The following is a 13,153-nucleotide window of genomic DNA, read 5'->3' as shown; positions in this document are numbered from 1 at the left end:
CCCTGGGGCGCACTGACAGAGGCGAGGCTGCCGGACACTGGCGCCACCGGCCCTCTGACCACCACCAGTAGGCAACGGGTGAAGTGTCTTGCCCAAGGACAACAACCGAGACTGTCCAAGCCGGGGATCGAACCGGCAACCTTCCGATTACAAGGCAAACTCCCAACTCTTGAGCCACGATCACTTTGATTACTCCTCTGCATTTAACCCATTCACTCAGAGAGCAGTGGGCAGGCAGCCACCAATCCAGTGTGGGCGTTCAGTGGATTCGAACCACAGACTTTCCAATCATGGTTTGGCCACTATACCTACTGAGCTTGGGGCAGGGATACCTTGTAATTAAACCCAGTGGTATTCCAGCAGATCCCTCAGGTCAGATTCAGGTCACCTGAAAAAGAGGATTGTGGTTCCCTCAGCAGTCGTTTACCAAGACCATGTGAAGTACCCTCTGAAAGTGAATACAGCATTATTGTCCCTACAACACCACAGCAACAGTTATCCTTGAGACGCTTGGCAACAAGTTAAAATGCCACAGGGAGATGTACCCTCCATGGGAAACGACGCTACAGGCCAAGATCAAGGCACCATGGAGTTTGCTCCTTATTGGAACTGCAGAAAGGTATGAAAATGGAGAAAGGGGTTCAAGTAACAAGTAACAAAAAGATTCCTTAGAAACTGCTACGCAAAGACTCACAGCCTTCGCTAACCACTTGAGGAGGTATACCAGAGAGATAAAGCCCAGAGAACAAACCAGTTGTTTTTCCACTGAGCCATTCAAGATATACTCTCAGTAGTAGGTGAGCAATATGAGAAGAGGCCTAGAGATCGCTTCTACAGTAGTGTAAAGTCTACAGTGACTGTAGACAGTTACGTCTTTTCACGATGGCTTATGGGCCAATAGGAGCGCTGAATCCCACTGTAGACCAAGAGCACCTGGCTGCAGACACTGTGGAGCTCCACAGAAACCGGAAACACTCCACCTCCACACTAGGTGGAAACACATGACTTCAAATTTGCACCAGCTGTGCCTCAATACACAGTGTACACAGTGCATATAAAAAGTTTGAAATATTACTCTTTTTGGGTCACAAAATACACTTTTAAGATATTTTCAGGCGAGAATGTTGCTGCAGCCACTGTGGAGCTCCACAGTGGGCAGAAACACTTGACCTGCACAGTAACCAGGAACGTGTGACTTCAAACTGGAACACGGTTACGTTGCACGAGCCATTTCTCAATATGCGTGCTTTTCATTTTCAAACCCCCGCGGTCTTACACGACTCAGGTTAAACATGATATATAAGACATTTAGATAACTTAAAAATGTTTGTTTTATTTGTTCCTTAGCAAATCGGTTTGGCTGAGATCAGTGGCGGAGCGGGGGGGGGGTTGGCTTACTGGGCTTAAGCCCGGGTTGTTTTGTCAGAAGCCCGGGGTCTTTTGGAGTGTAATTTTTTCATAGTTAGATGCCTGGCTGACAACTGTATAAAACAAAAACTACACACAATATTCGAAGCACATAGTGCACACTGTGGGAATTTACGACTGTGCGTAAATCCCCCCTAATATTGGTATGATCCGAGCTCAGACACTAAGTAACTGAGCGAGGGGGCGGGGCAGCTGCTGCCTGCGAGTGCGCTGTTGGAGAAACGCAGCCAGGCAGACAGAGGAGAACTGAAGTTCGACCAGGTACCAAAGCAAATCATTCGTACTGTACAAATAATGTAAATATGACGGTGAATCATGAAAGATATCAAAGTGATCACTTGACCCATGTTACGTTACTTGCTCTTCAAGTGAATCAACAAATGAAAAGCGGAACAACAACAATGCTGTTTCTTTAGAGCAGCGGTCTCCAACCTTTTTTGCACCGGTTTATGCCCGACAATATTTTCACGGACCGGCCTTTAAGGTGTCGCGGATAAATACAACAAAATAAAACTAGTACTGGTACCGAAAAAAAGAAGATTTATTCATAACACACGTGAAACGACCCAGGAAAACCGAGTTAACGATACAAACGATAACAAAATAACGCTGAAAACCGATAAAAACCCTGAAAACCAGACATTTCACACCTGAGCCTCAACTCTCGCGGCCCGGTACCAAACGACTCAAGGACCGGTACCGGTCCGAGGCCCGGGGGTTGGGGACCGCTGCTTTAGAGAGTCTTAGCTTACACGTGTGTTTATTTCATATTTTCAGTTGTTTCCCTCCACGGCTAAATAAATCGGTTTCAGTAATGCACTGATATACAAGAATGGACATAAGGAGCTTCTTTCAAAGAAAAAACTCTGGTAGATGTTATTTTATATATTATGCTTTGTATGTTGTTCAGTATATTTCTATGCAAAACAAGAGGAACTTCAATACACAGCAGGATATTCACAGTTGAAACCAGATATTTACACTTTATGGAAAACACAAGAACATTGTTTTACTGCACAACATCAATTTAGAGTAAACTTGTTTTGTTTTGGATAAATAAATATTGAAATATCTTTTGAATTAGTTAAATGTCAGAATAAAGAGAGACAGAGCTTCTATTTTTATCACTTTCATCAAATTTAGGAGCACATATACACTAAGTTTATTGTTAATTAATAAGAAAACTGCAGAAGATTCCATTCTGAGCTGAAGAAGCTTCTGATTGGTTAGTAGAGTCCATGTGAGTAAATTGGTGCATATAAGGCAAAACACAGAGGCTGTTTCTGTGACATGGGAAAATCAAGAGATGTCAACCAAAACACCAGGAAGAGAACTGTGGAGCTCCATAAGTGTGGCTCAAGTTTGAATACAATTTGGTGCCGTTTGCAATTAAGAAATACAGACAGTTTCTCTCTTTACTCTTAAAGTTAACAAATATGTTTTTTATATTTATCTAAAAAATAAACATTTAGTCTGATTTGATGTTACAATTAAAAAAGTGTTTTTATCTGAAGAGTCTGTAAATATCTGGTTTCAACTGTATATTTGATGATTGTCAGCACAGAGAGAGAGGAACAAGAGCAGGTGAGACACACATGTTAGTCAAATGGTTGTTTACCAGAAGTATCACCGTATCACAGGTCCTCATGTATCTCGTACCTAGTGTTTCTTTTTAGGTTTGTTATTTTTCAACTTCTACATTTATTAAGTTATGCAGCTTGTTTGCACAACAAGGCTAAATAATTATATAAACTTTTCTCAATCTAAATATTGGACTTTGGTAGAATTAAAAAACAAGTGTAGTGCAGGTCTATGATGATTTTTAGTGCTGCTATCATCTAGTTCTGATTCTGGTTCTGTCTTGGTTAAGTCCTCAGTAGTCCTGATTTTGAACTGTTGTAGTCCTGTTTTAATTCCGGATCAGTTCTGGGTCTGGTTGAATTGGGGTTTAGTCCTCGTGTCTTGATGCAGCCCCGACTTTGTTCTGCCTCGCTGCTTAATTAAAAAACTAGTTTAAGGTGTCCTGCAGATGTGATATATATATTTTCCCTATATGAAGTCATTCTTTTTTGAACAAAACTCAAAATAGAGCCAATTAATCTTCAGTCATTTCTAAACCCCGGATTGGTGATGTCATCAAGTGCGCTGCTGTTCCAATTGTATTCAATTCCATTAGTCTGGTAACGCTCTCGAATTGCCACTTCTGTCTGGTCTGCAGGCTTGGAAGATAATATTTAATGAAATGCTTCCAGAAGTGATCGGCTAAGACCTGGCTGTGGCACCATCTCCATTCATTCAATATCTACGATTCAGGGTATACAACCTGGTGGAGAGATGCAACTGGCCGCCTCATCAACAGGGTATTTGGAGTAACAGGATCTACATCAGCCACATCTGAGGAAACATAGCCCAGGGTCTTTGAATTCAGAATACCCTCAACTTCTGCAAGGAGGGTCTGCAGAACCTCTTCAGTTACAGTCTGTGCCCCTGAAGTTGTCTGTAGAGCCTGCTTCAAGGAGCGAATCTCTCTCTCCCAGCAACCACCAAAGTGGGGGGAATTTGGTGGGTTGAAGTAGAATCTCACCTGCTGAGCAGCTAGGTTTGTCTGCAGTTCAGGCTGTAGAAAATCAAAACCCTGCTTCAGCTCTCTCTCCCCACCTCTAAAGTTCGTTCCTTGGTCAGAAAGCAGTTCAAACGGCTTCCCCTTGCGTGCTACGAATCGCCAGAATGCCATTAGGAATGAATCTGTGCCAGTGGTGGGCAGGAGGTCAAGGTGGACAGCTCTAGTGGTGAGGCATTTAAAGGTGGTGCCCCATCGTTTCTCATGTCTTCGGCCCACTTGAATAGTATATGGGCCAAAACAGTCCACACCTGTTGAATAGAAGGGGGACTGATGAAGCTGAAGCCTTGAAGGGGGCAAGTCCGCCATCTTAGGTGCCTCTGGCTTGCCTCTCCATTTCCTGCAATCAAGACAGCCTTGCTGGTGCCGCTTTACTGCTTCTGTCCCTCGTAGTGTCCAGTAGCGCCTCCTAGTTTCCGCAAAAACTCTCTCTGCTCCAGGATGGCATAAGGCTTCATCCGTATCTTTGATAATTAACTGGGTGATCCTATGTTTAGGATCAAGCACGATAGGGTGGATGATGAATTGGTCCTGGTAGGGACTGTGGCGAAGACGTCCCCCTATGCAAATGAGTCCTTTATTTGTATCCAACTCGGGAGCCAGAGCGACGGCTGGATCTTGGGAGTTGCTTGCCCTCTTGTAAGTGGACCGACTCAGAGAGGAAACACTCTTGCTGCACTTGTTGCAGCAGCTTGGTTTCTACTCTTTGGTAGTCCTACGCTGTCAGAGGGGCATCTGCTGGCTCACGCAAAACTTGTGCTGTAGCCTTATGGAGGTCCTTGAATGTCTGAAATTGATCGGCTTTGGGTAAAGGTGGGCTGCATGGCGTGATGACGTGTAGACAGGTGAATGGCTTCCGTAGTTCCTCATCATTCAGGGGTAGGAGGTGTAGTGTCTCGGTCCACTGATCTGGAGGCTCATGGGGGAATGGAGGACCTCGGCACCAGTGGCTCCACTCGCCTAAGTGAGAAAGATGCCTTCCCCGTGTAATGTCATCTGCCAGGTTGGTGGCTGAGTCAACATATCTCCAGGCTGCCCAGTCTGTCAGCTCCTGTATCTCCGCCACCCGAGTCCCGACGAAGACTTTAAATCGACAGGTGTCTGACTGTAGCCAGGTTAGTACCGTGGTAGAGTCGGTCCATAAAGCGACATAGCGAAGCGAGGCTGTTAGTTCAGTAGTAAGCACTTGTGCCATCTGTTAATGCTGCACTTAATTCCAAGTGGGGTATGGTCTGTTGCTTCCGGGGTGCTACTCTGGAACGTGCTGTCCGGAAGACAACTTCCACTGTGCCACTTGCATCCTCACTCCTCAGGTAAGCCACTGATCCATAGGCCCGTTCAGAGGCATCACAGAATATGTGGATGTCACATTGGCAGGTGCTTGAATCAATGCTGGAGCTGGTGTAGCAATGAGCGAATGAAATGGTTTGCAGCTGGGACAGTTCCTGCTCCCATTCATTCCAGGCCTGGAGAAGGTCATGAGGAAGGTTGGTATCATCTCAGTCAGTCCGTGAAGCCCACATCTACTGAACAATGATCTTAGCTCTTGTGGTGTATGGCACAATGTAGCCAAGTGGGTCGTACTGACTCGCTAAAACCTTGTAGACTGTGCGCAGGGTCACTTGAGTATGATCTTTTTTTTTTTCTTTTTTTCTTTTTTTTTTTTTCTTTAAATGACATCAGAAACAGCAGTATGCGACATTACGTGATGGCAGAGCTTCAGTTCATCCTTTGTCATTTTTTTTTAATAAATAGGACAGGGGGAATGAATGAGAGAAAGAGGGGGAGAGAAAGAAAGAAAACCAAAGGGGAGAAGAGACGGTGAGAAGGGGGAGGAAGAGAGAGAAAAGAAAAAAAAAGAAAAAAAAAACAACTCCTGGGTCACCTGTATGGAGAAAAAAAAAAAACAAACAAAAAAAACAAACAGAGGAGACAGCAAACAACAAAGAGCAACATAATAATAGAGAAAACAAAGCACCATCACAATAAACTAGCTAGTCATAGATATCAATAGTTACTAAATAATAAACGATATTGTGCAGCACGCAAGATAGACAGCGCACAGTGTGCTTTGAGGCAGCAGCCAAGAAAGCTTTAGTCCGCGTCTGTGAATACCCATGTGTACACCTGTGTGGATCAGCATGCTTGCAGTCCAAAGGTTTCTCCATGTAATGATCTGCTAGGGAGTGTGGGGGGGCCACAGCCCCGTCCTCCAGGGTGTGAAGCGGGTATGGAGGAGATCAAAACTCCAGACATCCAGAGGCCCCCAGAACACAAGAGACCATGGAAGACCAACAGAGGGGCAGCCGCGCCACTGTTCCAGTAAGAGCTGAGGAGAGTCCCAGATGAGGGCTCGCCCAGCAGCCACGGAGCAGAAGCCAGGGGGAGTTGCAGTGACGCGCCCGTGAGCTCCGCCGGCCCCCAGCTGTGCCTGAGTGACCGAGCCCCAGGCCGAGAGGCCGGGGGCACCCCACCTCCAAAGGGGCCCGAGCGAGCCCCAGGCCCCAGGCCCCGACAAGCGGCCGCCAAGGAGTGAGCCGGTGTGTACCCGGACGCCCACCCCCAGACACAGAGAACCACCAACACACCGACACCTGAGGGAGTCCGCCACCGGCAGGGGAAGTGGTGGTGGGTGGAGATAGGCCTCCAAACCTTGGAGGGCCTGAGGTGTCCCCAGAGAGGTGGCGTCTGATACCCAACCTGACATATAGACACAGACATACAGGCACACACAGACACAAACATCCATTCCCACCCTCATGCTCTCATATGCACTCACTCCGCACTCAACCAACGTGGAGACAGACATAAAGAGACGCTGTACACACAATCACACTCCCCAAGCGTACTCTACAAACCGGGTCTAGGTACCCTTGCCCCTGGAGGGGGGAATTGCACCCAGACCCAGGTGGTGTTACCCTTTTCCCTGCGGTGGGGAGAGGCAGACCACCCCGACTCCGCAGCAGCAGGGAGGCCCCACACCCCAGACCGCAGTCGGACGGCCAACTCCTCCTACTAGCCCTCACTTGAGTATGATCAACAGGGCGGTGCTAGTAGTACAGCCTGTCTAAAGAGCAGTGCCAATGGAGTCCCAGTACAGCTTCTGTCTGATCAGGTTTGCCATGTGTGATCCAGAGCTCAGCGCTGTCTGATTGAAGCTCTGGGGGGAGGTGGCTGATGATTGAGGGCTGGTTACTGGCCCATTGTCGTAACTCAAAACCTCCCTCATCCAGAAGCTTCTGCAGTTTGTCCACAAGTACTTTAGCTTCGACCACTGTCGCTGAGGTCCGGAGGCAGTTGTCGATATAGAATGACTGCATCACAGTCTCACAGACGTCCTCCCCTGGGTTGCTGTGATCTAGCATGTGCTTTTGTAGGGCAAAGATAGCACAGCATGGGCTACATGTGGTGCGGGAAGGGAGTACTCTCCACTTGTAGACAGAGACAGAAGGGGGGTTGTCACGTTTACAGTCTCGCCAGAGGAATCGGAGGAGTGGCTGGTCTTCTTTTAGTAGTCTGACCTGATGGAACATGGAACTGGAATGAGCAATTGAACACAACTCGATTCTTGCCGTTATGCTGCACCATGTGGTGTAGGATATAAAAACTAGCAAGAGTGTTGAGCTCCAGGCTCAAGCTTGACAACAAAACCTACCCGTTGTAGTCTCTGAATCTCAGTTGTGTAGGAAAGGACCTTCTCTGGTGACTTCAACAACCTCCGCTCTGTACTGTAGAGCAGAGGGAGCACCTCCTCCTTAGGCGCAGACAGGGTAGGCATGTTAGGAACTCATAGGAGTGGTGTTGCATACCGTTGAACTCCCCTGATCTCTACTCTCTCCGTTTTAGTCTCGAGAAGCTTAATAGCGTCTTGGTCTTTTCGTGACCTGGTGCTGACTTTGGTACTGCACCAGGGTAGCACATCCATTTGCAAAAGTCTTTCAACATCTCGCAGCAGGTCTACACCTGGGGACTGACAGGTGGTGAAGTAGCACTGTTGCTCTCTCAACTGCTTCATTACATCTTGAGTCGGCCCTTGTAGGGTCCAGCCAAGGCGTGTCTTGACAGCTGCAGTCCCACCTGGGTGGGAGGCCGAGTCGGACTGGCTCCATTGGGGTGACCAAATGCGGGTGGTCTGATCCTATTAGCAACACTGGTTTAGCGTTGTCAATTTCTTGAAGCACCAGACCCCTGAGATGATGATATTTCTACTTAAGGGCATTCACTGGGTGAGTGTGCTCTGCTAGCCCAAGCGTCTCGGCTGTGAAAACTTAGTTGATTTTGAAAATCTGTCTCGGCTGGGAAGTAGGAGAAATGCTGAAGGAGACAGCCTCCCCTTGGAGAACATGGAGGTCTTGTCTCACGGTTCTCAGTGGTAATTCTTTGGGTTGCCCCTTTAACCCTAACTGCTGCGCAGCGGTGCTAAGAAGGATGGTCCGCTCAGACCCATCATCCAAGACAGCGTAAGATTCTAGGACTAGATCGCCATTCTTCAGTAAAACTTTGCTGATTTTCAATAGGACTTTACATCCTCCTAGTGGTTTGTCAATGTACAACACTTTCTCTCCCAATCGTGCAGTACCTGAGTCTGTTGTTGCAGAAGAGGCCTCGGAGGCTTGCACATTTTTAGTGGACCTGTCATTGAGTTTGTGGAGGACAAGGAGATGTCGTTGGTTGCATGTCTTACAGCGCATCTTTAGACCGCATTCTGCAGCATGGTGGGGCCTCCCACAGCACCAGCACCGGTTGTTACTCTTGATCCAGTGCTGTCTTTGTGCTTTGTGTAGCTGTCTGAAATTTGATCAGCTGTTTAAAGAGTGGTCAATGCTGTTGCAATTAGGACAATACTTCTTCCCATTGTGTTTGGCTGCTGCCACTGTTGGAGGGGCACCAGATCCTTGGGGCTCAGTGTTCAACAGTATTGTGGTTGTCTTACCAGTGAACTTCCTCTTCTCCTCTCGGAAATACTGCTTTCTTTGAGCTGGACCGTGCCGTGTCGATTTGCACCTGCAGCTTATTATATATAAGCCGGTGTGAGAAGTCAGTCAGTGTAGGAATGGGAATGGTTTGAGGATGAATATATCGACGGAAGCTGGACCTCAAATCATCATCATAGCGCAAACATTCTGAAGGTCTTGGTATCTCCTGACATAACAGGTAGCGCTTGAGTGCCAGTTGATGCGGCTGTCCATACTGGTGGTTGAGGGCATGCCAGCGTGTTGCTGTATGTTCTAAAGGGTGCACCTTAGTCCGATTCAATCCAAGTCCATAACTTGCCTGCAGCAGCGTTACTCTCCGACTACACTGTTAATTGCCACAGCAATGAGAGGACGGGTGCGCACTCTGAGTGGCTATTGATTCCCCCAGGAATCAGGGGATTCCTGGGGAACCTGCATCGCCCCGTGGGCGGGGAACCTGCATCCTCCCATGCAGGTAGCGCATGGGAGGACTTTTTAACAATCACATTAAATGGCAATGGATTGGTTCTTATATAGCACTTTTCTACTCTTCTGAGCGCTCAAAGCGCTTTACACAACTTGTGCATTCACCCATTCAGACCAACATTTTCTTAGTACACACACATTCATACTCCGATGGATGCATCAGAGAGCAATTTGGGGTTAGTATCTTGCCCAAGGATATTCGGTATGCAGACTAGGGGAAGCCAGGAATCGAACCACCAACGTTCCGATTAGATGACCTGCTCTACTGCCTGAGCTACGGCCTGCCCTAAAATAGAAAAAGGTCTTCAGACACTACAGTGCAGCTCCATGTTATAAAAGCAGTATTAAATGTTACCGAGCTGGTCGATCAGGCCAGCTTTATGAAATAGATGTTTTTGCCCATACTGACGTCCAAACCTGGGGGTGCTCTGGTCACACCCAGTCTTTGGGGTTTCATAATGCGTCCAGCATCTCAACCTCCCGGGTGCCTTTGGCAGGCTCGTGCATGTACTCCCACTTTGCAGGGAGTGGGAGGTACATGAGGATGCTCTCAATTCTTGAGCCTGGCGTAGCCAGGCCAAACTTCACTCCCCTGTCGTACACCAGGTTAAACTCCACATACCGGCCTTGTCGAACCTGCTGCCAGTCCCTCTCCTCATCAGTAAAAGAGTCATTGAGATGTTTGTACACAAAAGGCAGATAGCAGGGCACCACAGTGAGGGTGCAGCGCTTGACGAAGCTGAACACCTCCTCCTGATTTGGGGAGTCCAGGTCGTCAGAGAAGATTCCTCCTATACCACAGCTCTCTCCTCTGTGGCGGATGTAGAAGTACCTATCAAATCATTTATTAAAGTCGGGCTAGTACTGTGGGTGGTGCTTGTCACAGGCCTTCAGGGTTTTGTGGAATTGAAAGACATTACAAAAGTTTACCCCCAAACCCAGGTGACATAAGGCTTTAAGCAAAAAAAGGATGTTTAACCATGTCAAACGCCTTAAAAAAGTCCAAAAACAACACTAAGCTTTCTGTCTTTATTAGTTGATGATAATCAAGCATATCAAGGTTGTGTACATTTCTTCCTTTTATAAAAGCCGACTGACAATCATCCACTAAAAAGCATTTATTCATCTCATTCGTTAATAGGTAATGTCTTCAATTTCAATTTGACTTTTGAATGCAGGGCTTTTTTTTAGTAATTTTGCAAGGGTAAGGCAACGCTTTATCAAATGGTAATAATCAGTTATGAATTTCATCCTAATCTAACTAACCTAGAGCTGATTTCTGATACCAATCTTGAGCTGAATGAGAGAAAAGAGAACAGATACACCCAGGACACAGATGCACTGATTTCCATCCCATGCCTGATGAAGTCCAAAAGGGGAAGCACTGTCTCAGTACAAAGTCCTCCAACTTCTTTGATCCTATAATCTAACACAGCAAAAATGAGCAGAGAAATAGCCAAAAATTATCGTTCCAATTTGTACGTCCACAAAAATTGGGCAGTGGTTAATCCTCTGGTGCTTTTCACTGAAATTTCTACCTGTGAACTCCAAAGTGATGATGCTGCTCTTTAGTCATTTGTGTGAAACTAGAGAAAGAACCCCAAATCTTCTTAATAGCTGCTGTTATACTCATTTATGTTCGATGAGAATTATACATGATTAACTGTTTACAGATATACACATAAAGAAATACTCTGATATAGCACTCTGTATTACTTTCACCATATAAACTCTTTATGTTAAGTCCTTTATTCTCCTCTTGGATGGAGATAAGCCAGTGGATTTTAATCTTCTTGACAATGCTAATACAGGTGTGTGAAACATTGCATATGTTTATTAAAAGGCCACCATCAAAGTTAAAGGTGGTTCAAAGAAATTTTAGAATGTGTGTGAGTTTTTTAGGAAAGAATAATGCATATTCACAGTGATAGAAGCCAGTTTCATATGGGAGCATGTTCATTTACATATTGAAATATCATATTTGTCAATTGCTGAAAGCAAATTGATTCCAATTTCTTTTCCAAGTTAATTTAGTGTGTATACAATACGCTGGTATATCCTGGTAGCAAGTGCCAGAACCTCAGAATTTGGGTGTTTTTTTAGACCATCATGTTGTTTTTACTGATGAAAATCAGAAGAACCCTCGGATTAGTAGGTCCCTGCTAAAAACAAAGACAAATCACCGAATTGTGTCATTACAAAGTGCCGGTTTCAACAAAGTGTTGTGGGTGCTCTAGTTCTTTACAGCAACAGTATGAATGTCTGCCTGTGATGTTTTCCATCAGGAAACATTACTGTCCAGCCACTCCTTGATCTCATTTTCATTCCTCCTAATCCATTCGATATTGTTCCTCACTGTCTCAAGTGCCTGCTTCCTGGGCATCTCACCAGCACCAGCATTTGGAGTTAGGTTGAAGAAATGCTCCATCTAAAAAACCATAAAAAGGCATAAAAATGTACAATAACCCTAAACACAAGGTGTCAACCTGAAATTGTCAGTAAATAATATCTATGAGCTACAATTAAAAAATCACAGCCTTGTTTGTATAAGGGCAAAGAGAAAGTCACATAAAAGCTCAGGCTAACCTTCCATAACTGGAGCTCTGTGTTGAATCTGGTGGTAATTCTATTGAGTAGGCGACCAAGGTTCCTGTCATCGATGGTGTACCTGGTAAAACAGTGTAATATATAATTTCCAGGAGTGAGTTTAAAGAAATTCTTTTGTCTTTCCAGTTGTGCCTGTGTGACTGGTGCTTTCATTTTGGGGAAGTGGACAAGTCCTGATTAAATGAATTAAGTCTGCATTAGATGACCTGCTAGAACACAACAAAATTCAGATTATTTCTACCAAGCATTCTCCCTCAGATACCTTAGGACTTTACAGAGGAACTCTGCACTGACAGTTTAAACCTTTGGGATGAATCCCTGTGATTAAAAAGAAAGACATGCAGTTTCCCTCATCTGGTGGAACATATACTCAAAGTGGTGACATGGTGGTGTAGTGATTAACACTGTTGCTTCACAGCAAGAAGGTTCCTGTTTAAACCCCTACTAATTAGTATTTAATTCAAAACACACTTAACTCTCTTAATGTTATAACAGAACAATAGAACTAGACCAGTCTGACCATTTACCAGCCCTACTGTTTCAACGTGGTCAAACATAAATAAACAAATGAATCTACCATCCAAAGTTATGATCATGGTATGCGTGCCTACTTTGTGTGCTGGCTTATTGTACTGACCTGTTTACCAGATAGTCCCAGTTGAGTGTACTCCACTCCCAGGCCATGCTTTGGCCAAGTGGGTTATAGGATACGTATTGGACCAAAGTAAACAAATCCTGACTCCTCACTACGCTCTCATCTTTTGTAGCCTCCAGGAGCCTGTTAGACAAGAAAATGTATTCTTCCTCAAAAAGGGGAACGTTTATCTTAGTTGCTTAAGCCTAAGTTTAAAGGCAAAAAAGCCTGTGCCAAAACCAGAAAATTACTTGCACTGTTATTAATTCTTTTTCTTTTTTTTCTTTTTTTTTGCCTGTCCCGTTTGGCTCTTTTGCATCAGAATTGTTGTCTAAAGGCAAAGAAAGATGCCCAACGGATTTACTTTACCAAATTGACCATCCCAGCCTTGCCGTAATGGTCCATTTGATTCACCTTTTATTG

Source organism: Pundamilia nyererei, unplaced genomic scaffold (genome assembly GCF_000239375.1).
Source record: "Pundamilia nyererei isolate P.nyererei 1_Seehausen unplaced genomic scaffold, PunNye1.0 scaffold00173, whole genome shotgun sequence".
Taxonomy (NCBI): Eukaryota; Metazoa; Chordata; class Actinopteri; order Cichliformes; family Cichlidae; genus Pundamilia; species Pundamilia nyererei.
Note: the sequence above shows the minus strand (reverse complement) of the source record.